Source organism: Bos grunniens, chromosome 8 (assembly GCF_055505025.1).
Source record: "Bos grunniens cultivar Pamir isolate PY7600 chromosome 8, Bosgru_T2T1.0, whole genome shotgun sequence".
In the NCBI taxonomy this organism is placed as follows: domain Eukaryota; kingdom Metazoa; phylum Chordata; class Mammalia; order Artiodactyla; family Bovidae; genus Bos; species Bos grunniens.
The window spans coordinates 40,655,052-40,682,082 of NC_141172.1; the positions used below are offsets into that span (position 1 = coordinate 40,655,052).

The following is a 27,031-nucleotide window of genomic DNA, read 5'->3' on the forward strand; positions in this document are numbered from 1 at the left end:
CTTTGGAGGGTTTTGCCCTCCTTATAGGTTTTCAGGCCCCCCTCTCGAGACCTTGTAAAATAGCCACCCGATCTCTCTCCAGGTGGCCCCTCCCTTCCTCTGTGTTACAGTCCCAGTTGGGGCTCTCATCGGGGGTGGCTAGTTCTGCCCACGGCTGCAGGTTTGCAGTACCCTCAGGTGCCATTTCTCTTAACCATTTTCTGGCCTCAGTTAGGATCCTGTGTCTTTCCTCAGTGCTCAAAAGGGAGACTAGTAGTTGGATTACGTCATCCCAGGTAGTCTGGTGGGTTTGAAAAATAATCTCCATTAGCCTAATCATGGCTTGTGGCTCCTCCGAGTATGGTGGAGTGTGCCTCTGCCAGTTTAATATATCTGTAGAGGAAAATGGTTGGTAATAAATAATAGGCTACAAGGGGCGGATGGTAGTGCCCACATGCTTCCTGAACTGGAGGCTGTTGTAGCTCTCTGAGGGGCATCTGTAGTGGGGTTCTTTCCCCCTGTTCCTTGGCAGAGCACAGCCTCTGTCTAATTCCTATGTTTTCTTCCCCCTTTCCATCAATACTCACCAGGAAAGGTGGGTACGATCTATGAGGTCCAGCTGAGTTGGAATCCTGGGGGCGTTGACCAGAGGTCTCCATCGCTGGGATCAGAGCCTGCCGAAATGACGGCTCTACGGTCTCCGGGAGAGCTGGTGGAGGAGCAGCGGCTGCTGCAGGGACTTCACCTGGCCCTGCACTGGGCATTAAGGTGGCCTCTGGTCCTGGTGGAGCACTGGGAGGCAGGCGTGTCATTATCCAGTATAGGGGAGGAGTCAGGTCATCCCCGTCCAAATCTTGTAGAATTTCTTTTTTATTTATTCAGTCAATTTTTGTGCCATTGATATTTTTCGCTTTCCCTTCTGGATATAGAACCTCATCCAAGGAAGAGGGTCTTGAGCTAACCCTAGCCATGAGTCAATATATGGATATTGATCCAGGTGTCCTGGCTCTCCTGTGACTACTGTATAGACTACTTCCACTATTTTTGAGTTCATGGTGTTCTCTGGTGGCCATCCTACTCCCATAGGGGGCCATTCGACCTCACAGAGTATGTGGAGGCGATTAGGCGTCATCTTCACCCCATAGTCTCCTCCAAATCCCTTCTTTAAATTTTTAATCCTGCACTCCAATACAGTTGCCTTACATTCACTTCCCCCAGCTTGCTTATCTTCTCGGACCTTCTTCTACTTTTCCTTTTCATTCTGTCTATGAAGTTCTTAGTACCCTATGTTCTTCTGATATTTCCACTCAATGAAACACTTAAATTACCATTCTGCTTCCTTCCTAATTGGGGTGAGAAGAGCCTTACCTGCCAGATCCCAGAGGAAGAAGGGGGATTGGTGTGTCTTTACCTGCTGGTCAGCACGACTGAACCAGAACACCACATGGTCCAAGACTGTTTCTCCCTTAACTTTTTAAAGTCCATTCTGCCTTGGTGGGCTTGATCAGGTGTAGATGAAAACACAGATGGGTTAAATATCCCATGTCCCAGGCTGTCTCCAGAAAAGCCAATTCATACTCCTTCTCCTTCTAGCCTGACAATTCTGAGGGGGTCAAGAATTTCACAGCAGATGGGATACCTCCTTGGGGAGGGCAGAATATGAGCACACAAAGACCAAGTTTCTTCTCCTAATAATCCCCTGGTGATTGCTTGGTAATAATTTTCTGCAAGATGGCGTGGACACCACCTCCTAAATAACATTCACGAATTTCCTTCCTAAGCCCTAACACGCTTGTCAACCTGTGTACCAGGCCATCACCACCACCTGCCTATTCTAGGCTCCTGTGGGTCCATGCCTCTTCTAGTCCTTCCCAGGGTGGTGATCAGACCCCCTCTTCCACCCTGCTGGGTGGGTTCCTCCTCACCTGAGTGCTCAGTTCCCCTGCTGCCATCCACTACTGCTAATGTTAAAGGTCCAGGCGCTGAGAAACAGAATCCTTCCAGAAAGGTGAGGCGCCTTCCTCCTCTAGAAGATTCAAGCCGCAAGGCCTCTGAGTAGTCCCAAGTGGGACTTGTCTCCTCAAACTGAATTTCCCAGCCAATGCACCAAATGTTGTAGCCATGCATTCCGGGAAACAAACTCACTCAGAAGGACAATGCAGATAGTGGAGTGCAGTTTATTACACCGGTGAACCCAAGGCAGAGTCTCCTCTTAGCCAAGGACCCTCACCAGTTTTTGTGAAAAACCTTATATACCCTAAGTGTATGTGCTCAAATCCACCTCCCCAAATTCTCAGAAACTAGTCTGAACAAAGGAAAAGAAAGATACAATTAAAGTCAACCCATGATTCGAATACCTTAAGCCTAAGTAGTTAACAGTGGACAATCATCAATAGGCCTGTGGTCATACCCCAATAAGCATTATAAAATTTATGATTCTATTTGGTTACACAGATAATTAGGGTATTCTTTTAGGTGACAGAGAGTCTAGGTATGAGCCCTGGGTTGGGGGAGGGGGTCTGGTTTTCCAGTTGGTATGTCATTTTCATAGACATATTCATGGGCATATAGCTCAAAGTCCACAGTCTGGCCCAAGATGGAGTCCTGTTTTCAAGATGGAGCCTGTTCTGGCTGTTTCCTCAAGATAACCCTGGCACCAGGTGGTCATCCTGGGCCATAAAATGATTGACATAAATCTTGAAGAAAGGCAGATTTCCATACAAATATATAGTTTCATTAACATAGATTAGGAGAACAATGTATGAGTGTAACATACTGGTTTGTCAAGTCTTCTGCTCATTTTTTGATTGAGTTTCTTTTTTTTTTTTCTTTTGAGATTAATCTCTTGTCAGTCACTTCATTTGAAAATATTTTCTTCCATTCTGAAATAACTATGAGGTAAGTACATTATGACCCAATTTTATAGATAGAAAACATGAAGCACAGGGAGGCTATCTGTCTGACCACAGTGGCAGAGGAAGGATTTGAACCCGGCCAGTCTGGCTTCTGCATCCACATTCCCAACTCCAGCAATACAGCCTTTGGAAAAAACTTCTAAACAAGCGAACCAACCAGATAAGCAGTTGGTAAATGTTTTTTTAATAGAGCTCTTTCTCCGGTATGTCCCTGTCCTCTCATATTCATCTGGATTGCTTACTTACTACAGCTGTCTCTGCTGTCATAGTAGGGTTTATTTTTACTATTTTCTGGGGAATTTCCTATATCTCCTTTCTGTATTGATTCTTTGTTTTCTGGATATCATTTCTTCTTTCTTGGTGAATCTTATTGCTTTAGTGGCAAGTAAGGAGATCCAACCAGTCAACCCTAAAGGAAATCAACCCAGAATACTCATTGGAAGGAAAGTTGCTGTAGCTCCCCAACACTTTGGCCACCCAATGGAAAAGACCTTGATGCTGGGAAAAATTGAAAGAATGGGGGTGGCAGATGGTGAGATGGCTAGATAGCATCACCAATTTGATGGACTTGAATTTGAGCAAATTCCTGGACATAGTGGAGGACAGAGGAGCCTTGCATGCTGCAGTCCATGAGGTTGCAAAGAGTTGGATACAACTTAGCTGCTAAATAATAAGACCTTTAGAAGACTTGAGGAAAGGTACATGGGAGAGAAATACTTTCTAGATCTTAAATGTTAGAAAATGTTTGTATTCTAGTTTGATAGCACTGGATATGGTGTTCACTGCCCTCTTATTCTAGTTTATCTGTGACTTGTTTTTTTCCCTTTCTTTTTTACTATCTTCCTGATATTCTAAAATTTACAACTTGGTGGGTATTTTCTCATTTATTGTGCTGGGTGCTCAATAGGACTTTTCTGCATGTCTAAAAAATGTTCTTGTAATATTCCTTTTGACATTTTTCTCTTCTGGATTGTTACCATAGGATGTTGGGCCTCTTGATTTAAACCTTCTAGTTAAACCTTGTTTTCTATTTTTAAAAAATTTTGAGATATTTTATTTTCCATATATATATAAACATATAAATATATTCTTATCCATGTAATTTTAAATTTAAATTAAAAATTTATATTTTTAAAACACCTTATTATGCTAATAAAAGTGTCTGCTTATTCCTTTTTCTTCATAGTGTTGTAGCCAAGGACCCTGACCAGTTTTTGTGAAAACTTTATATACCCTAAGTGTATGTGCTCAAAGCCACCTCCCCAAATTCTCTGAAACTAGTCTGAACAAAGGAAAAGAAAGATACAATCAAAGTTAACCCATGATTCATATGCCTTAAACCTGTGATTCATATGCCTTAAGCCTCAGTAGTTAACAATGGACAATCATCAATAGGCCTGTGGTCATACCCCAATAAGCATAATAGAATTTATGATTCTATTTGGTTACTCAGATAATTAGGGTATTCTTTTAGGTGATGGAGAGTCTAGGTACAAGTCCTGGGGCTCTTCCATCCGGGGGGTCTGGTTTTCCAGTTGGTATATCGTTTCCATAGATACAGGGCATATAGCTCAAAGTCCGCAGTCTGGCCCAAGATGGAGCCTGTTCTGTCTGTTTCCTCCTTCAAATAGTATCCTGACCTTGTTTTAACAATAGCTTATCTTCTCTTTCTGAGGTCATTAAGTATAATTCTATTAAAGTTTTCTTCTTTTTAGTGTGCTGTCTCTTTTGAGCTTTCTTTCTTCCTTGCTTCCATTTTGATGTCTCTGTCTTTTACGTCAGAATCTTTCTTCAACTGTCAAGTAATCATTGGTTTTCTGTACTTATTTTTTTTAAGGTTAGGTTAAAATAAATTCTGGATGCTCAATGTGCTTAGATTTGTTTTGTTGACTGTAAAGTGCACTGTAGAATAACTGGGTGATGAGTTGGCTTTTTAATTGAGAGATTTCTAAATGTCAGGTCCTACAGGATTTTCTCTAAGCATGCAATGTATTTATTTATGTAAAACTGAAGTCTTGAGAAAACTTGAGACAATTTCTATTATGGCAGCACAAACAAATTCAGTGTGAGATATGTGGTTCCTAAAACATCTCCTGCTCTGTCTGCAACTTCAACTCTGTCTCCCCACTATATTCCTTATCAAATTCTTCCTCACTACTAAATTCTTACTCATCTTAAGGTAGAGCTGTTTGGTTCTTGCTGACCTACATCCTCAGAATTCTCTTTCTACCCCTAGTCAGCTGTATAAATTATTTTCCTACAGGAAGGCAGTCTAACCAATAGAAGAATTATTCTTCAGTTTCTGCCACATACTGAAACATCAACTGTTGAGGTGAAAAATCTAATAGTTACATGATAGCTATTATAACAGAGAAGGCAATGGCACCCTACTCCAGTACTCCTGCCTGGAAAATCCCATGGATGGAGGAGCCTGGTGGGCTGCCGTCCGTGGGGTCGCTGGGAGTCGGACACGACTGAATGACTTCACTTCCACTTTTCACTTTCATGCATTGGAGCAGGAAATGGCAACCCACTCCAGTGTTCTTGCCTGGAGAATCCCAGGGACAGGGGAGCCTGGTGGGCTGCCGTCTATGGGGTCGCACAGAGTCGGATACGACTGAAGTGACTTAGCAGCAACTTAGCAGCAGCTATTATAAACCTGACTTCTGGATTGATGCTAACTTATATATAACCCTTACTTCTGTATAACATGTAATCACTGCATGTAGATCCATTCTACTCATTAAGATAATTACATACATATTAATTACATTTATCTTGATGTACATTCATCTCCTTTTTCAGTGATTCTGCTGAAACCACATGTTTATTTATCCTCTTGATGATTGAGATTTTCTACATATTGGAACAGTCACACTAGGCTGTCCTGGATAGGACTTTCAATTCAACGCTCTGAACCTCTCAACAATACATTTGCCAGGAATTCCTCCCCCAGTCCTCAAGATCTAGAAACACAGTAGTGATGGACATAGCTGGATCCTTAAACAAGATTTCCTTCATGTGGAATCAAATACTTGATTTTCTGGTGTTATTATAACTAGACCTCCTAGTAGCATTTAATACACTGGATTGCTTTTTGGTTCTTAAAGTTTCCCTTGATACCACATTTTCCTGGTTGTGTTTCTATCTCCTATCACACTAGCCACTCTTCCCTCTCTTCCTTTATTAGGTTGACCTCCTCAAGGTCAAGAGTACTCCAGGATCCTGTTTACTCACCCCATCTCTACTGTCTATCAGGTCTCTTTAGGTGATTCCATCTAGTTCATATTTTTACACTAATGACTCCATGCATTTATCTTCAACTCTGTTGTATCTCCAGACTTCCCTGGTGGCTCAATGGTAAAGCATCATCCTGCCAATGCAGGAGACTCGGGTTCCATCTCTGGGTTGGGAAGATCCCCTGGAGAAGGAAATGGCAGCCCACTCCAGTATGCTTGCCTGGAAAATCCCATGGACAGAGGAGCCTAGCAGGCTACAGTCCATGGAGTCACAAAAGCCACACACAATTAAACAACATATTGTATTTTCATGACTCCTGACTCTAGTTGCCTACTCTCAGATCTTTATACAGATGTTCAATAGACATCCAGTGCTTAGCATGACGACTATCGAACTCCAGAGCCACTGCTATCTGTACACATCTTAACTAACCCTTATATCTCTCTTTCTTTCTTCCCATTTTGGAAAATGGCACCAACATCCAGCCACTTGCTCAAGCTCCAAATCTGACAATTACCCTTGAAATTCTTTCACTTAACCCACAAAAGCCATTTATCTATAAATACTATTGATTCTACTCCCATAAATGTCTTAAATCCGTCCAATTTTCTATATTTTCTTGACTCTTACCTTAAAGAGATCAGAGTATTTCTTCTAGACTACTGCAGTAGCTTCTTACCTGGGATACCTGCTTCCAGCCTTGTACAGAGCAATCCTGGTAAACTTTTAGAGGCATAAATCAGACCCTGCTACTGCTTGAAATCCTCCAAAAGTCTTTATGATTTACAGAACCATACATGTTCTGACTTGTCTATCAATCCTTCATTTGGTTCCTCACAACACAAGCTCATTCTTTCCTCAGAGTCTTTGAACCAGCCCTTCTTCTGCCTAGGAGCTTCTCTCATTTTTACAGGGCACATTCAATAACCTCATGTAAAAAGTCACCTCCTCAGATAATCCTTCATAGGGGACCCACCTAGACTGCTCATTCAATCACTTTCTTTACTATCAGCCTATTTTTAATTCTTTGGGTAGCACTTATCACTGTCTGATATTTTTCTTTCTTGTCCAGCCCCCACCACTTCTTGAGAAAACTGACCTCATCTGTCTCATTCAACTTGTTTCATTAGTACCTGGATCTACAAACACACACACAAAAATCACTCAATGCCTATTTGTTGAATGGATGAATAGATGGATGAAAGGCATCTTAGAGGTCAGCTAGTCCAACCTCTTCACTTTTAGAGGTAAGAAACCAGACAGAAAAGCAACTTGCTAAAGGTGCTTATTGTTATCTTGCTATTTGGCTTACTTTTTAAAATTTGTTCATTGTTTTAGTGACCTCAGCCACATCCCAAAGCAACTATCTTTAATTACACTCTTGGCTCTACCAATTTCATCTGTTTATCATCTCACCCTAGGGCCATATCTTATTAGCATTACCCCACCTGAGGGTGCTTTGGACAGGAGCCAACTATATGTTCTATTGTCAGCTGCCATTCACACAGGTCATAATTTCCTGGGGGCAGTGATAAGCTTTGTTTATAAACTTGGGGAACTGACTTTTTAGATGTTTTCTCCTGCTGATCCACTAAAATCCCACCTTCTTACCAAACTAAATACTTGATAGTTTCTGTGTATAGGGTAGAATTATAAATCTAGCATGTTTACAGGGTAATTATGGTTTGGTAGAAAGAGCTTTGCCTTGGGAAACCTGGATTTTCTCCATTTCTATTACTAGAAGTTGTCTGAGTTTAAGCAAGCCCTTAACACTCTAAGCTTCAATCTCGTAGCCTGTCCAGCTTTGCTGTGAGCAGGGAAACAATAAAAATGACAACAAAACCCAAACAACCAACAGCCAACTGTCTCACTTCCTCTCTCTCTTCCCTTATTTGGAATAATAAGTATGAACATTCAGTTTACAAGGATTAAGGGAATTCATTAATAATCCAGTTAGTTGGATTGAATCAACTCATGAATGTGAAAACATTTTGCTAAGTGTACAATGCAATGCAGCCACAAGGCATTCAGTGTAAGGGATTGCTTACATCAATCAGTTTCTAATGTTTTAAAAACACAGCCCTCAGTAATTGTGATTTTGGTTAAGTCCCTGTTTGTTACATGTCAGACTTTCAAAACAGCAGTCTTCTTATCCAATATACTTCCAATACTTTCAATTACTTTTTAATATAAGTATTATCTTCACTGTAACTAATTCAAATGGTCTAAAATGAACATGGAAAGTGCTACTCTTTCACTTCAAGCCCACAAGTATAAGCCCCAGACATAAGCAGTTAGCATTAGCTTATTATTTTTAGTTACTACCACTACTGCTCATCATAGCTCATATATAACATAATAGCTCACATAATTAGTTTAGTATTATAATGTGAATCCAAGATTGTTATAAGCACTTTTCATAGGAGTTCATTTTGATGCTCACAATGACTCTACTGCTTACGTATTACCGTCACCCTCATTCTATATGTGAACAAGCTGAGGCACAGAGTTGGGAGGCTAATTGCCCAGTGTCACACAGGCGTTTGAGCTCAGGCAGACTGGCTCCAAAGGTCACGCTCCCAGTCACTATGAAGAGTATATCTCAGAAACCTTTCATTTGTGTGTATAGAGATCTGTATGATTTGAGTGCTTACAGAACACTCCATTGTATGATGTAGATTATCAACTCCTATCTTATGAGAATTTTTATTCTCTTCCAGATTTTTCATTACTAGAAATAAACTGCAAAAAATGAAACCATCATGGACAACCTAGTGCTTTTGTGAGAGTGGGTGTCTATGGCACATGCAGCTGAAACAAGGGAGCTACGCACTAACCTTTTCTGAGCACCACCACCACATTGCCTTGCATAATGAGCACTTATTTTCACCTGCAGTCTACCACTCACCAGAATCACTGTGAGAACCAGTTATTTTAATGTGCTTCTGTTTTTTCCCTCTGTGTTTTACATCTGATTGCTCTGCTGTTTGACAAAGAATTTTACCACCCGGTAGATGCAGCATCTGGGGAAGCTCCTGTTCCTGTGGGGTGACGTCTCTGCTTCTGGGCATAAGGTGAGGAGGCATCTGGCGACCTCCCTGCTTGTGCTGCCTGGTACCCTGAGGCTCTGGAGAAATTACTGTGCGATTGTTCACCTTGGCTCAGCCTGAGAGCTACTGTGACAGATTTATTGGCTCTGAAACAATTATCCAAGCAGAACCTCTAAACCAATATACGTTTGCACTCACACACACTCTAGGGAGAGGGGGAGGAGAAGTCTAAGGAGTGGAACTCTGCAGAGATGTAAGTCCACCCCTCACTTCACTCTTGCAAATTTGAGAAATGAAATGCATCATTTCTTCCAACCTCAGGTGTGTTTCTTTTTTTAACCAGTTTTTCTCAGTCAGTTGGTACAGAAAAAAAAAAAAAGTACATTAATAAAAGGAAATTAATGAGGTCACTCAATCAACTATTTCATTATTTGTTTTGTAAGAGAAAATATTGAATAGTCTATGGTTCTTGCCTCTAAAGAAACTCAATCTGCTTCAACTTTTGTAGGAATGAAGAACATATAAGAAATAATCAGTAATAATATTATCGCTATTTTCTTGATGAGAAAAACAAAAGCTTAGAGTGAATATGTGACTTAGCAGAGCTTACTCAAGAATAAATAATAAATGGTTCAAACTCTGGCTCCAGTATCAAAGGTCACGTATTCTCTATTGCACTTGCTGGCAGTCTTCAGACCTGACTAATGCAGGTTTCTAGTTCCAACCAGACATCCTGTAGTACACAGCAGGGTGTCTGCGTTGGATAGGACCCAACAGCTAGGGGTCGTGGTTTTTAAACACACGACTAGAATAACTTTCCCTTGGGTCTGTGAAAGGTGAGGAGGTAGAACTGTGAAATTCATGCATAAAGCTAGGACTGAGAAAGAACTGCTGTCACTACAGAAGGTGACTATGATGCTTCATTCACTCACGACAAAAGCAACTGGCAAAGTTCTCACTGATTAGATATCTGGATGGGAAGAATTTCCCCATGATAAATGGCAATTTAAAGATATAAGTTATACACAGAGCTAGAATCCACATTTTAGACTATTTTCATAACATAGGAACCCCAAATGGGGATATTTATGTACATACTGGAAACATTTCATACCAGTGAAACTCCTGGAATTCTCAGAAGAATCAAATGTAAAACTTCTCTGATAGTTACTACCAAATACACAGGGATTCCACAAGGAAATACAACCTGGCTGAAAATGTGCTCACAATTAAGAAGTACAGCCTAACCAAGGAAGTAGTTTGCCACAAGAAACAGTCAGCAGATACATGTGGGAGGAAGAAGCCCAAGAACCTGAGATGTAATGATCTAAAGCTATCTATAAATTAAGTATATTTATAATCAATGAAGAGATAAATAAAAAACCCTCATGAAATAAACCAGGGAATGTAAAAAGAACAGACAGATATAAACAACAACCAAATAGAACAATTCAAAAATGAAAGGCTGTCAATAAAATATAATGACCAATTTAAAATCAGATTGGGACCGTTAAAGAGTTATAAAACCCAAAAGAGAGGCTGGGAGAAATGAATGACTAAATTTGAAGTTTCTATTTAAGACTAATGGGAATTTCAGAAGGAGAAAATGGGGAAGGGGCAATATTTTAAGTGAAAATGGCTATGAACTTTCCAGAACTAAGAACAGCCATGAAACTTCAGACTGAAGAACCACACTGAGTCTTGCACAATATAGAAATCCACTGCTAATCCTGTTAAGAGTGGAACACTAAAGAAAAGCAAACTTTAATTGAAGAGCAAGTAGGGAAAAAAGATAACATACAAAGGAACAATTATTAGAATAATAGAGGATATCAATAAAATAGAGACTAGAAGACAATTCTCACTTATCATCAGAATCACCTGAAAAACACATTAAGCTACAGTATTATGGTTTTACCCCAGATGCTTTGGATGGTGTTCAGGAATATGCATTTTAAATCATCTTCTCAGGTCAAGTGTGTTTAAAACCCCCTTTCCTTAGCACCAAATACATAAACACATTGTACATTCTTATGCTCACACACACTGTTCTCTGGTGTTTATTAGTGAGATTTCCCCTAAAAAAATGGAGAGGCTGGATCCATAACCAAGGATAGTTTCTAAAGTTTTATTATTTTTTAATCTCCAGGTATCCATGCTAAATTGTGTCAGATGATTTCCTCCCCCCACCCCAAATAAAAGCAAAGTATCTCTGACCTCTGAAGTCTTTTCCCATTTCTGTCTTCTCCAGTAAACATATGGCTAGAATCAGAGGGCACATCAGACCTCCTCATACTTTCAGAATCCTAGGTGTGTGTTTGATGAGGCTCATGAATGTTCCAAATTTTCAGTGTTTGGTAAGACATGCCTTCTGTCCTACTTGGTATTTCATATTAAATATAAAAGAACAGTATACCAAAACCACCAGTATAAGAAATTTAGTCTATCTTTATGGACATCTGTTTTCAGATTAGTGGTTGCTTAACTCTTATAATGGGCTTCCCAGGTGACTCAATGGTAAAGAATCCACCTGCCAATGCAGGAGATGCAAGAGACATGGATTCAATCCCTAGGTTGGGAAGATACCCTGGAGAAGAAAATGGCAACCCACTCCAGTATTCTTGCCTGGGAAATCCCATGGACAGAGGAGCCTGGTGGGCTACAGTCCCTGGGATCACAAAGAGTCCAACACGACTTATTGACTGAATAACACCACCATGATCAAGTGGGATTTCTCTTCGGGATGCAAGGATTTTTCTACATCTCCAATCAGTGTGATACACCACATCACAAGTTAAAGAATAAAAATCAAATGATCATCTGAATAGATGCAGAAAAAGCTTTTGATAAAAATTCAACACCTATTTATGATAAACACTCTCCAGAAAGTGGGCATAAAGGGAAACTACCTCTCAACATAACAAAAGCCATATGTGACAAATCATAATTCTCAATGGTGAAAAGCTGAAAGCATCTCCTCTAAGATCAGGAAAGAGAGAAGATGTCCACTCTTGCTACTTTATTCAACATAGTTTTGGAAGTCCTAGCCACAGTAACCAGAGAAGAAAAAGGAAAGTAATCCAAATTGGAAAAGAAGATGCAAAACTGTCACTGTTTGCAGATGACATGACATGATACACAGAAATCCTGAAGATGCTACCCCAAAATTACAAGTCATCAATGAATTTGGTAAGGTTGCAGGATACAAAATTTGCACACAGATATCAGTTGGATTTCTATACACTAACAACCAAAGGTCAGAAAGAGAAATTAAGGAAACAATCTAGTTTACTGTGGCATTAAAAGTATAAAATACCTAAGAATAAACCTACCTAAGAAGGCAAATTCTTTATGATTACATAGAAAATATATATAAAATACATATATAAATATCAAATCCCTTATGATTGTACAGTGGGGGTGCCAAATAGACTCAAGGGACTAAATCTGGCAAAGTACCTGAAGAAATTTGATGGAAGTTTGTAACATTGTACAGAAGGTGGTGACCAAAATGATCCCCAGGAAAAGGAAATGCAAGAAAGAAAAGTGGTTGTCTGAGGCGAACTTCCAAATAGCTGAGAAAAGAGAAGTACAAAGGAGAAAGGGAAAGATATACCTAACTGAATGCAGAGTTCCAGAGCAAGGAGAGATAAGAAAGCCTTAAGTGAACAACGCAAAGACATAGAGGGAAATAACAGAATGGGAAAGACTGGACATCTCTTCAAGAAAATTAGACATACCAAGGGAACATTTCATGCAAAGGTGGGCACATAAAGGACAGAAATGGCAAGGACCTACCAGGAGCAGAAGAGATTAAGAAAAGGTGGCAAGAATACATAGAAGAACTGTACGAAAAAGATCTTAATGACCTAGATAACCAAAATGGTGTGGTCACTCACTCAGAGCCAGACATCCTGAAGTGTGAAGTCAAGTGGGCCTTAGGAAGGATTGCTATGAACAAAGCTAGCAGAGATGGTGGCATTCCAGCTGAGCTATTCCAAATCCTAAAAGATGATGCTGTGAAAGTGCTGCACTCAATATGCCAGCAAATTTGGAAAACTCAGCAGTGGCCACAGGACTGGAAAAGGTCCGTTTTCATTCCAATCCCAAAGAAAGGCAATGCCAAAAATGTTCAAATTACCACACAATTCACATTTCACATGTTAGCAAGATTATGTTCAAAAGCCTTCAAGCTAGGCTTCAACAGTATGTGAACTGAGAACTTCCAGATGTACAAGCTGGATTGAGAGAAGAGAGAGGAACCAGAGATCAAATTGTCAACATCCACTGGATCATAGAAAAAGCAAGGCAATTCCAAAATCATCTCTTTTGCTTCATTGACTATACTAAAACTTTTGACTGTGTGGATCATAACAAACTGGAAAATTCTTAAAGAGATGGGAATACCAGATCACCTCACCTGTCTCCTGAGAAACCTGAATGCATGTCAAGAAGGAACAGTTAGAACCAGACATAGAACAATGGACTGGTTCAAAACTGGGAAAGTTCAGGTCAGTCTCTCAGTTGTGTCTGACTCTCTGCCACTCCATGGACTGTAGCATGCCAGGCTTCCCAGTCCATCACCAACTCCTGGAGCTGGGGAAAGCGTATGTCAAAGCTGTGTACTGTCACCCTGCCTATTTAACTTATATGCAGATTACATCATGTGAAATGCTGTGTTGGATGACTTGCAAGCTGGAATCAAGATTGCTGGGAGGAATATCAACAACCTCAGATATGCAGATGACATCATTTTAATGCCAGAAAATGAAGAGGAACTAAAGAGCCTCTTGGTGAAGGTGAAAGAGGAGAGTTAAAAAAGCTGGCTTAAAACTCAACATTCAAAAAACAAAGATCATGGCATCCAGTCTCATCATTTCATGACAAAAAGATGTGGAGAAAGTGGACACAGTGACAGATTTTATTTTCTTGGGCTCCAAATCACTGTGAACAGTGACAGCAGCCATGAAATTAAAAGACACTTGATCCTTGAAAGAAAAGCTATGACAAACCTAGACAGCATATTAGAAAGCAGAGATAGCGCTTTGCTGACAAAGGTCTGTCTAGTCAAAGCTATGGTTTTTCCAGCAGTCATGTACAGATATGAGAGTTGGACCATAAAGAAGGCTGGATGCCAAAGAATTGATGCTTTCGAACTGTGGTGTTGGAGAAGATCCTTCAGAGTCCCTTGGACAGCAAGGAGATCAAACTAGTCAATCCTAAAAGAAATCAACCTTGAATGTTCATTGGAAGGACTGATGCTGAAGCTGAACCTCAACCTCCAATATGTTGGCCAACTGATGTGAAGAGCCGACTCACTAGAAAAGATCCTAATGCTGAGTATGACTGAGGACAAGAGGAGAAGGGGGAGACAGAGGATGAGATGGTTGGAAGGCATCAGTGACTCAATGGACATGAATTTAAGCAAACTCTGGGAGATGGTGAAGGACAGAGAAGCCTGATGTGCTGCAGTCCACGGGGTTGCAAAGATTCAGACACAACTTAGCGACTGAACAACAAGAGACCAGAGACCTATACTCTGAAAATTATAAGACACTGATGAAAGAAATAAAAAATGACACAAACAGATGGAAAGATATACTGTGCTCTTGGATTGGAAGAATCAATATTGTCAAAATGACTATACTACCCTAGGTAATCTATAGGTTCACTGCAATCCCTATCAAATTACCAATGGCATTTTTCACAGAACTAGAACAAAAAAAATTTTAATTCCTATGGAAACACAAAAGACCTCAAATTGCCAAAGCAATACTGAGACAGAAAAATGGAACTAGAGGAATCAGACTCCTTGATTTCAGACTATAATACAAGGCTGCAGTCATCAAAACATTATAGTACTGGCATGAAAATAGAAGTATGGATCAAGGAAACAGAATAGAAAGCCCAGAAATGAGCCTACTCACCTATGGTCAATTAATCTATGACAAAGAAGGCAAGACTGTACAACGGAGAAAAGACAGTCTTTAATAAGCCTTGCTGGGAAAACTAAAAAGCCAGATGTTGAAAAAAAAATGAAATTAGAACATCTCTAACACCATACACAGAAATAAGTTCAAAATGAATTAAAGACCTAAAAAGGCCAGATATTATAAAACTCTTGTAGAAAAATAGGCAGAACACTCTGACATCAATTCCAGCAGTATCTTTTTCAAGCCATCTCCTAGAATAATGGAAATAAAAACAAAAATAAACAAATAGGACTTAATTAAAAACTTTTAAGCCATAAGCAAAATGAAAAGACAACCCACTAAATGGGAGAAAATATTTGCAAAGCTACTGGCAAGGGATTAAACTCCAAAATATAAAAGAAGTTTCTGGACCTCTATATGACAAAAACAATTCAATCAAAAAACATAGGCATATAGTCTAAATAGACATTTATCCAAGGAAAACATACAGATGGCCAAAAAACACAGGTAAAGGGTGCTCAGCATCATTAATTATCAGAGAAATGCAAAATCAAAACTGCAGTGAGATATACCTCGCACTGGTCAGAATGGCCAACATCAAAAATATCTACAAACAATAAATGTCGGAGAGGGTGTGGAGAAGAGGGGACCCTCCTACATTGTTGGTGAGAATGTAAACTGGTACAACCACTGTGGAGAAGAGTATGAAGGCTACTTAAAATGCTAAAAATAAAACTACCATGTGATCCAGCAATCCCACTCCTGGGCATATATGTGGAGGAAACCATAACTCAAAAAGTTACAGGCACCCCAGTGTTCATTGCAGCACTATGTATAACAGCCAAGACATGGAAGCAACCTAAACGTTCATTGACAGAGGAATGGATAAAAAGCATGTGGTACATATATACAGGGGGTATCAATCAGCCCATAAAAAGGAAAGAAATAATGCCATTGCAGCAACATGTATGCACCTAGAGATTACCATACTAAGTCAGACAAAGACAAATATCGTATGATATCACTTATATCTGAAATCTAACAAAATTGATACAAATGAACTTGTTTATAAAATAAAAACAGACTCACAGACTTCAGAAATGAACTTATTACCAAAGGCGAGACATGGGTGGGAGGGATAAGTTAGCAGTTTGGGATTAACAGATACACACTGCTATATATAAAATAATCAACAAGGATATACTTTATAGCACAGGGAACTCTACTCAGTATTCTGTAATAAGCTATACTGGAAAAGAATCTTAAAAAGAATAGATATATGTATATGTATAACTGAATCACCATGCTCTACACCTGAAGCATGACATTGCAAATCAACTCTATACCAACAGAAAATAAAAATTAAACGGAAAGAGCCTATATATTCAAGGGTATTCATTCCAATGTTATATACATATATATGGAAACCTGCAAGTCTCCAGAAGGGACAGAGATCACTAAGATCTTTTTCAGACACATGTAGAAATACATTTGCTTTTTGCCTTGAACTCCTTACACATATATTTGCTTAGATAAATAATGCTATATCCACATGATAGAACTATGCCAGTTTAAAAACTATTTTGAACAGGTGGTTTACAGAAGAAATAAAAATGTACTACAAATACATAAACAGTTAACCTTATTAGTATTAAAGAAATAATAAAATTTCCTTTCATTCATTTGATAAAAATTAGTTTAAAAAAAATAGATTGATAATACCCAGTGTTGGTGAAGTTGTGAAGAAATGGGCTTAACTTTGCTGTTGGCAGTATAAGTTGGTACATGGTTTCTAGACAGAAAATTAGTAATATATAATCAAGTCTTAAAAAGTCTTTCCTTGGCTCAGCAAATCCATATAAAGAATACATTTTTAATAAAATTGAACAAGTGTAACATTTTTTATATTATGAAAAAATTGAGAACAACTTAAATATACCCAAATAGGAACTATTTAGCCAGACATGACTGAGCAACTGAACAACTGATAAAATATGGTGCTGTATAATGGAATACAGTCAGAAAAAATATTAATAATATATAAGTAATAACAAAAATGAAAAACAAAAATGAAAAACAAAAATGAAAAAAATAATCTAAGTTTGTTAAATTATAGATTGTAACATTAAAATGTCAAGAAAGAGATGTATTAAGAATTGTTAATGATTATTTCTGGGTGGTTGGAACTTATGGATAATTTTTGTCTTTTTGCATAGTATTGCTTATATACTTTGCAATGAAAGTTTATTTTTTAATATAAATAAGAAAGTTTTGTTCATGGCACTTTTTAATATGAGATAATACCTATTGTGCAAAAAGATTACAACTATGTATAAATTAGAAGAATAAAGGATGTAAATAAAGGGAAAAAGGAAGAAGGGATGAATAATCTCTCCTAACAGTGGTTTTCTTTAGCCAGTGGAAAATGGGGCAAATGCTTTCTATTTTTATGAATTTTTCATACTTTCTAATGTATTACCAATTTTATTCTCAGAAATTTATTTTTAAATATAAAATTGAATTTAATCAAGTAAGCATCTTTCCACCCTCTTTTATACATGTCTCTGTCATGTCAAATGTCTTCACTGAGTCTTAATGCCAAGTTTCTAGGCTCCAGCCAGGCCACTACATTAGTTCACATTTATAGACAAATACTTCTGAATTTGTGATGTGAATCATGAAAAGAGGCTTGGAAACTTTTCTAGAATCCTTTTAGGAGTCTAGCAGGGAGCTGGGTGGGATTAGAATTGGCTGCTTTCCACTCAACATTGCATCTCAGTCTCTGGAGAAAATGGGGAGTGATGCGATCTTGGCACCACTGTTCCAGACCCAAGTTGTAGTGTACTGGTTTTTTGGCTGGAACTCCTCACACATATGCTTTGCCTTTCTGCCATCAAGCAGAGGGCTCCTTGCCTGCACCAGTTTGGGTGCAGCAGGAGGCCTGCTGGTCCCTAAAGCTTTCTGCATGAATTACCCTGTGTGGTTTCTGCACATCAAAACATGGCACCCACACGCCTCCACCCCTCCCCTGACATACGCTCAGTATTCCATTGGAAGCTGGTTCCATTTGGCCATGATATTAGAGCAATGCCAGACCTTCTTCAAAAATCACCTAGTTTCTGCCTGCTACAATACCGTATTTCCTCTTCCCTTTCCAGATGAAGCATGCTTTCTCGTCCATTTCCAGCTTCTTAGTTCTTCCTCTCCAGCCCTGCCTCTGTGGAGCTGCCTGAATGAACTGATCTTGTCACTCTGTGGTCCCCACGTCTTCTGCGACTCCCCAGCACATTCAGGATAACATATGTATTCCTTAGATGGTTAGTGGGTCCTCCACGATATGCCCCCGACTTACCCAGTCACTGTCACCGCAGGCTTCTCACCTGACTCTATTGCTCTAAACACTGTCATTGGACTTGACCTGCCTTCTCACTTGCCTCTGCTTTTCCACAGGCTGTTCCCCTGCCTTCTCCACTTTGTACCCAATCAATGCCTCATCTTTCAAAACCCAATTTGAGTGTCATCTTACTGAGAAGTTTTTCTTGCCCCTGCTTCCCTCTTCCCTCCCTTGTCTGTTCATTCAGTCCAAGGCCGTATCACCCACAGCCCTTACATACAGTTAAGAGTATTTTCCAGCCCATTGCTGTCCTCCATGGGGTCTTGAGGTCTTTGCAAGCAGGGACTGTGTTTTTCCATGACTTTATCCCAGTGCCAAGCCTACTTTCGTAGTTTCTAGACAATAGTAAGCACTCAAAAATAATATCCAGCAAAAAATTCATCTTGGATATAATCCCAATATATGCAAGACATGTACAAGAATGTTCAAAGCAGCATTTTCTGGATTAATCCCAAACTGTAAATAACCCAAATGTCTCGTAACTATAGAATAGATAAGTAAATCATGGCATTTTAAATAAGTAAATCCCATACAACAGTGAGATTGAATGAATACTGTGAATGAATTTCACAAACATAATGATGAGTGAAAGAAGCCAGAAATAGGAGTAAACAATGTATAATTTCTTTTATATGAGCTCAAAAAGCAGGTAAAAGTTATCTATGGTGCTAGAAATCATGAGAATAGTTATTCTCATATGTACAGAGTAACTGATGGAGGGGCATCTGGGGCCCCATTAGTGTTTTGCTTCTTGATCTGGGTACTGACTGTGGAATTTTCATCTAGCTGTGTATTTATGATTTGTGCATGTATCTCATATTTAGTAAAAATTTTAATTTAGCAAAGTTCCTTTTGTGAAACATGTTTCTCTGTGGCATTGAGGACAGTGACAGAAATGACCATAGGTTTGACTCAGATGAATTGCCAGCTTGACTGATGCTCTTTTCCTTACTCAGAACAGTGTTTCAGGGCAGGAAGGAAGATTTTTTTGAGAAAGAGAAACAAGAGAGAGAGAGAGAAAGCTCTCCCATACAGAGTCCAGCATTTGCTTTGGTGTCAGCAGGTGTTAATTTGGATAGTTTGACTTCTGTACTTGAATTTCGGCAAGCCCCAATGATTTTAGAATGAGTCGGGGTATAATTGGAATTTCACTCTTTGCTTGCTATCTTCATCCTTCTGCTTTTAAGGCTTCTCTTACTATTAGGCACAAGCTTACCGGCCTGTGCACATCTATCAAACACCCCTTATACTATGTCACATTTCCCAGCTGCAGTTTAAAATTGGTTTTCTTCCTCTTGATAAAAGGATTGTGCTTATTTATCAAAATTAACATATGTGAACTGATAGGGTTTTTTTCCTATCAAAATTCCTCCCAAATTTTAAGAGCTCTAGAAAGTCTAGACTCTCGGGCATCTTTAAAAATTCATTTTCTTCTCTTTAAGCAGATCGGTGTGGGGAAGGAGCCTGGGAACTCTGTCTCTGAAACCTCACAGTCATTTTGGCTACAGCCTTCTGCAGCCTCCTTGCTGGAGCCCATCCAGCTATCACTACAGGAACTCACTGAGTTCCTCTCTCACATTCAGTGATAGAGGCCTTTCAGTGTCTGCACAGATGGGAATTCTGCTCCCACCGTCTCTTTTCACATTTCCTGCACTTTTCTTTCGAAGCACTCCACTGCCCAAAATAGAATCACAGTTTTTGAGTCCATGTGTAGGAATTTACTGGGAGAATGGACAGGGTCTCTGTAGCTCCCTGTGATTATCACACCCTGAGGTAATTTTCCTACTGGCTACCAGGTAAATAAAGGAGTCAGAAGGGTGCTGAGTGTGTCTCTCAAAGAACAGCGTGGGTTTTCTTTCAGGGGCTTGGTGGGGAGGAGCCCACTGTGAGGCAGGATGTTAGTGCTGACCTGTGGACAATGAGGATGCAAGGGGACAGGAGCCTATGTCAGCCCTGCCACCCATCAACCCTCTCACAGTCCTCCGTGCTCCTGAGGTCTCTTCCTGATGGGATATACCCTGCCTTTCTACGTATGTGTGTGCACGCGTGCACTCAGTCATGTCCAGCTCCTTGCAGCTCCATGGACTATAGCCTACTAGGCTCCTCTACCCATGAAATTTTCCAGGTAAGAATACGGGAGTAGGATATCATTTCGTCCTCCAAGGGATCTTCCCAACGCAGGGATTGAACCCATGTCTCCTGTGTCTACGGCATCGGCAGGTGGATTCTTTATCACTGTACCACCTGAGAAACCCTCCTTTTTTTTTTTTTTATCAGTTTCAATTCACTGGAAGGACTGATGCTGAAGGTGAAACTCCAATTCTTTGGCTTCGCAATTCTTTGGCGAAGAACTGACTCATTTGAAAAGACCCCGAAGCTGAGAAAGATTGAAGGCGGGAGGAGAAGGGGATGACAGAGGATGAGATGGTTGAATGGCATCACTGACTCAATGGACATGAGTTTGAGTAAACTCCAGGAGTTGGTGATGGACAGGGAGGCCTGGTGTACTGCAGTCTATGGGGTCGCAAAGAGTCAGACATGACTGAGTGACTGAACTGAACTCTCCCTGATCCTCTCTACCTAGTTGAATTATCTCTCCATCCTTTAAAGTCTTATTCAAATCCCACCTCCTCCAGGAAGCCTTCCTGGATGGCTTCAGCTGGAAGTAATTTCCCTCTACTCTGAATTTTTAGAGCCCTTGATGACTATACATTCTGGGGGTACCCACATAAAAGATAATTTATAGCACTAATAAAAAGTATTAATTTTAATATTACTGTTAAGTTTTTATTAATTTAAAATTTATTATTCTAATAAATATTAATTAAAGCATTAATACTTAAATTAATTATTGATTTTAACTATAATTATTAATTATAACTATTAATTATAGTGCTTGGTATGAGTACCTCCATATAGGCACTATTTTTTGCACTTTACTGATATAAAGTCAGAATCCTGACAATGACTCTTTAAGTTAGGTTGTATTATTACTCGCGATTTATGAATCCTAGCCTGAAAAATCCCATGGATGGAGGAGCCTGGTGGGCTGCAGTCCATGGGGTCGCTGAGAGTCAGACACGACCGAGTGACTTCACTTTCACTTTTCACTTTTATGCATTGGAGAAGGCAATGGCAACCCACTCCAGTGTTCTTGCCTGGAGACTCCCAGGGACGGGGGAGCCTAGTGGGCTGCCATCTATAGGGTCGCACAGAGTCGGACACGACTGAAGCGACTTAGCAGCAGCAGCAGCAGGGCCCATAATGATGTCATAATTCTCTCATCAGATTAGAAGCTCCATTTACCATCTCTTTGACTTACTGACTTGTCGCTTTCTCAGTACAAGGCTCAGGGACTTGCAGCTGGTAACTGTTCACCTCATTTTCATCCATTTAATTCTGTTTTGCTTAAGAGACTTGAGATCAGGAAAATAGCATCTGAAAATCATTTCCATCAGTCATGTATGCTACCTTTATATTTCTGTCAACAAGAAGGATGGTGTAGTGGACTAGGTAGGATTGATACAAAATCAAAAGAAAAAAAAGACCTCATTTCATATGTATTGTATGCCAGGCACTGTGGTAAGTGACATATATTCACTCTTTCTTAATCTCAGCTTTTTTCCCCAAAAGATCAGAGAGAAGTTGCAAAATGGTCAAATAAGTAGATGAAGGTGTTCTACCAAAAGGAACATGAATGTAGGAAGTCAAAGAGAATCCTGGGTTCAGTTGTTACCCAAGAATGCATGCCTTGAGGACCCTTCTTTGGTGGTGAGCTACAGATTTGGCTCTAGGCTTCCTAGTGTTTATGACAACAAAAGGACACACAATCAATTCCAACACTCACATTGCCTCTGAGATAACAACAAACCAGCTATTCAGACGAAGCACACATAAATGTCACATCAAATAGCTTCCTGTTGCAATTCTCAGGGCAAGCCAGTCTCATTTTGCTGAAGGGCGAATGTTAAAATCTATTCGAGAAGGAGATAGAGCTATAGGATCTAGTTATGCAGTCTAATTTGATTCAAGACATTCACAGACTGTACACATTTCAGGAAATTCTCAAGTGGGCTCCATACTATCTTCTCCAGACAATTCCCTTTCCACCTTCAACTAACAGCTGGATAGGAGTTTTAGTTTAACACCCATTAACATTCTATAAAACTAGCATGCCCAGGAACAGCTTCTGGAAAACCCAGTCTTCCAGGTAACATGGAGCTTTAAAAATTGAGGTTTTCAGTGGGGGAAATGAAATGCAAACTCCTCTGCATGATTTATGATGCTTTTCACAACCCAACCTCAAGCTGCTGTTCCAGACCTAATTTAATGCCATCCCCACCCTGCAGCATCCTCATGTTTTGTCCGAACTAAACTACATAGTTTCATGAATATTCTCCATGCTCTCACACACTGTGAGCTAACAGATGGTTCCTAAGACACCCTCTCTTCCCTCCCTTCTCCCCCATGACTTCTCTGCCTACTGCGTCTTGAAGGATGCTATCTTTTCTGACCCCATCTAACAATTAATCTTACCCCTTATTAGGCTCCCATAGCACTTTGCTTATATCACATTTTATTATCCCCTTTTGTTAGCTTCTTTGATTTTTCTGCCAAACTGTGAACTCCTTCAGGGTGGACTGTGTCTTATTTTTGTTTTGTTTTTTTTTTTTTATCCCAGCATTGGGGATCCAATCTGACCCTGATTTATTTCACCAAATATTTATTGAGGGCTTCCTGTACTAACAAAGCAAGCTGGGACAATTTCCATCCTGCGATGCTAAGTGAAAAAACAAGAGTTACCTCATAGTGACCCAAATATGTTTCCACCATTCTCTGAAACCATCTAGTATTGTGTAGATGGACTTCTCGATGTGGCTTAATTTAGAAAAGGATGACCCAGTAAATAGATTGAACCACCAACTGATTCTACTGAACTCTTTTTATCCTGACTCAATATCGCCCAGATTTGAACACTCCAAAGGAAGCTGCGCTTGTACACTGCCATTTATTCCAAGTTTGTGTAACACCTGATGCCAAAGAACTTTGGAAAATTACATTCAGCATCTGGATACATCACTTCATTTACCAATAAAACATATACCCCTTTTAAGTAAAACAGAGCAACCATCCCAGGACACCTTAATATTTTTACAACAGAGCAAAGAGGAGGGTCAGAATTTTTAAAAAGCTGTCTACTCCTCCATGATTTCCTGACAGGAATAGGAAATTTAAGAAGTTACCAAATTTCATTGTCAGTGAAACAGACTACTTAATGGAGGTTATAGTAAGTATTGTGCAAATCTGACCGTATTTCTGGACTTCTAGAACTTTCCGTCAGCTGTCCATTACAAAAAGCCATGTTGTGAATGTTAATAGATACATAAACTCTGTGCAAACATGAAAACATTTCCATAAATGGGGTTCTGAAAATGTGTTGAGCAAGCAGTTTGGAAGCATTTTAGATACAACTTAGAACCAGTATTAGATGTTACTTTACATCAAATTGTTTATATTTATACACTTACTAGTCTAACAAAGTTTCTTTTGCTTTGTAAATATGTATGCAAAAGAGAATAAACACTACTAATATTTGTTAGAAAATTGTTAATTTACTTTATAGAGGATGTTCACAAACAGAACATAGCTCTTTCAGCAGAAGGTAGATTTAGTGGACAAAGAAAGATTAAGCCCAGGACATTATAAATTCACCATTATTTTTCTATTTTTAGATTAAAAAACTCACCAAATTTATGTTGAGATTTACTTGTGTGTCAGCCTCTGTAGTTGGTACTAAAGAAAGAAAGATGACTAAAATATTCTACCCAAGTGGAACTTATAATACAATAGAGAAGATCAGTAAAACTATAATAAAATTTCAACACTGTATTATGTAAATTCTAAGACAGAGATACTCAAGTGCTATGGAAACTCAGAGAAAAGGCATTCAGGAGGTAAAAGAAAGGTTTTCTGAAGATACTGAGTCTTAGAACGATGCACAAAGCACTATTTACGAGATGGAGAAAAACTGTCAGTGGAGTAAGAGCAGAAGGCACCAATGACAAGATTTGGAATACCTCACAGATGAATGGATAGGTGATGACGAGGAGGTTTTGAAGGAAATCAAGAAGTGATGAGAGAGGTGCCAATGGAATCATGAGAAAATAGTGCCAAGTGTTGTGGAAAGCAAGAAATTATAGACAGCAACCCCAGGAGAAAGTAATATTCAACAGTAAAGCACAGAGAAAAAGAGAAAAAGATATCACCACTTAGAATTATTATTGTTGTCTAGTCACTAAGTCATATCTGACTCTTTTGTGACCAGATGAACTGTAGCCCACCAGGCTCCTCTGTCCATGGGATTTCCCAGACAAGAATATGGGAGTGGGTTGCCATTTCCTTCTCTAGGGGATCTTCCTGACCCAGGGACCAAACTTGCATCTCCTGCATTGGCAGGTGGATTCTTTATCCCTTACCCCCAGGGAAGCCCCACTACTTATTAGAGAAAAACCATAATTCAAAAAGATACACACCCCCCAAAGTTCCCTGCAGCACTATTTACAATAGCCAAGACATGGAAGTAAGCTAAATGTCGTCAAAAGAGGAATGGATAAGGAAGATGTGGTACATATATACAATGGAATATTACTCAGCCATAAAGAGAAACAGAATTGTACCATTTGCAGAGACGTAAATGGACTGGCACCCCACTCCAGTACTCTTGCCTGGAAAATCCCATGGATGGAGGAGCCTGGTAGGCTGCAGTCCATGGGGTTGCTAGGAGTTGAACACGACCAAGCGACTTCATTTTTATGCATTGGAGAAGGAAATGGCAACCCACTCCAGTGTTCTTGCCTGGAGAACCCCAGGGACAGGGGAGCCTGGTGGGCTGCCATCTCTGGGGTTGCACAGAGTCGGACACAACTGAAGTGACTTAGCAGCAGCAACAGCAGCAGCAAATGGACCTAGAGACTGTCATACAGTGAAACAAATCAGAAAAACAAATATCGTATAGTAATATGTATATGTGGAATCTAGGAAAATGGTAGAGATGCCTTACTTGCAAAGCAGAAATAGAGACACGGACATAGAGAACAAATGTGTGGATACCAAGGGGGTAATTAAAAGGGATGAATTAGGAGATTGGGATGGACATATACACTATTGGTACTATGTATAAAATAGGTAACTATAATAAGAATCTACTGTACAGCACAGGGAACTCTACTCAATGCTCTGTAGTGACCCAAATGGGAGGAAAATTCAAAAAATAGGGGATATATGTAAGCATATTCCGGATTCACTTTGCCGTACAGTAGAAACACAACATTGTAAAGCAACCATACTCCAATAAAAATTAATAAAAGTAAACAAAGGGAACCTAATTAAATTCAAAACATTTTGCACAGCAAAGGAACAATGAACAAAATGAAAAGACAACCTGCAGGATGGGAGAAAATATTTGCAGATGATGTGACCGACAAAGGATTAAGTTCCCAAATTTATGAAGAACACATGCAACACAGTATCAAAAAACAAACAACCCAATCAAAAAATAAGCACAGAACCTAAATAGACATTTCCCTAATGAAAACACCTAATTGCCAAGAGGCACATGAAAAGATACTCAACATCATTATTTATTAGAGAAATGCAAAACAAAGCTACAATGAGATATCACCTCAAACCAGTCAGAATGGCCATCATCAAAAAGTCAACAACAATAAATGATGGAGAGGGTGTGGAAAAAAGGGAACCCTCCTGGTGCAGCTATTATGGAAAACAGTATGGAGGTTCCTCAGAAAACTAAAGATAGAGTTGCCATATGACCCAGCAATCTCATTCCTGGATTTTGTCTGGCACATACCCAGACAAAACTATGATTCGAAAAGATACCTGTACCCTATGTTCATGGCAGCACTATATACAATAGCCAAGACATGGAAGCAACCTGAATGTCCACTGACAGATGAATGGATAGAGAAGATATGAGAATGTGATGGGATATTATTCAGCCATTAAAAAGAATGAAATAATGCCATTTTCAGCAACATGGATGGACCCAGAGATTATAATACTAAGTGAAGTCAGAACGACGGATACCATATAATGTCATTTATATGTGGAATCTAAAATACAACACAAATCAACACATCTACAAAACAAAAATGAACTCACAGATACAGAGAACAGACCTGTAGTTGCCAAGGTGAGAGGTAGAGGAGAGAAGGATTGTGAGTTTTTGATTAGAAGATGCAAATTAGTATACATAGAATGGATAAACAAGGTCCTCTTTTAGCACAGAGAACTATATTCAATATCCTGTGATAAATCATAATAACAAAGTATATATGTGTATAACTAAGTCACTTTGCTATACAACAGGAATTAACATTGGAAATCAACTACACTTCAATAAAAATTTTTTTAAAGTAGAGAAGAGATGATGAAGCAATGTCCTTGAACTGATGGGAGGCCAAGTATATGGGTTGGAAGAGTTAGCCATAAGGAAGAGACCTC

At 39.4% G+C, this 27,031-nt stretch overlaps 2 long non-coding RNA genes across 7 annotated transcripts in view; one reads left to right on the forward strand and one right to left on the reverse strand.

Moving 5' to 3' along the window:
* LOC147366957 (uncharacterized) overlaps positions 1-9,599 on the forward strand; it is a 343,959-nt gene extending 334,360 nt beyond the window's left edge. For 3 of the 4 annotated variants that reach the window (XR_015169637.1, XR_015169638.1, XR_015169639.1), the window contains 2 exons: positions 8,855-9,052; positions 9,149-9,599. This is a non-coding gene — a long non-coding RNA (uncharacterized LOC147366957). Of the gene's footprint in view, positions 1-7,206; positions 7,382-8,854; positions 9,053-9,148 lie in introns of all 4 variants that reach the window. The other variant, XR_015169635.1, reaches the window with a different exon arrangement.
* Positions 1-27,031, reverse strand: part of LOC147366961 (uncharacterized) — a 161,687-nt gene that overhangs the window by 2,741 nt on the left and 131,915 nt on the right. The window contains exon 3 of one of the 3 annotated variants that reach the window (XR_015169641.1): positions 567-771. The exons of the other annotated variants lie outside the window; for them this stretch is intronic. This is a non-coding gene — a long non-coding RNA (uncharacterized LOC147366961). The remainder of the gene's footprint in view (positions 1-566; positions 772-27,031) is intronic. 3 annotated transcript variants of the gene reach the window in all.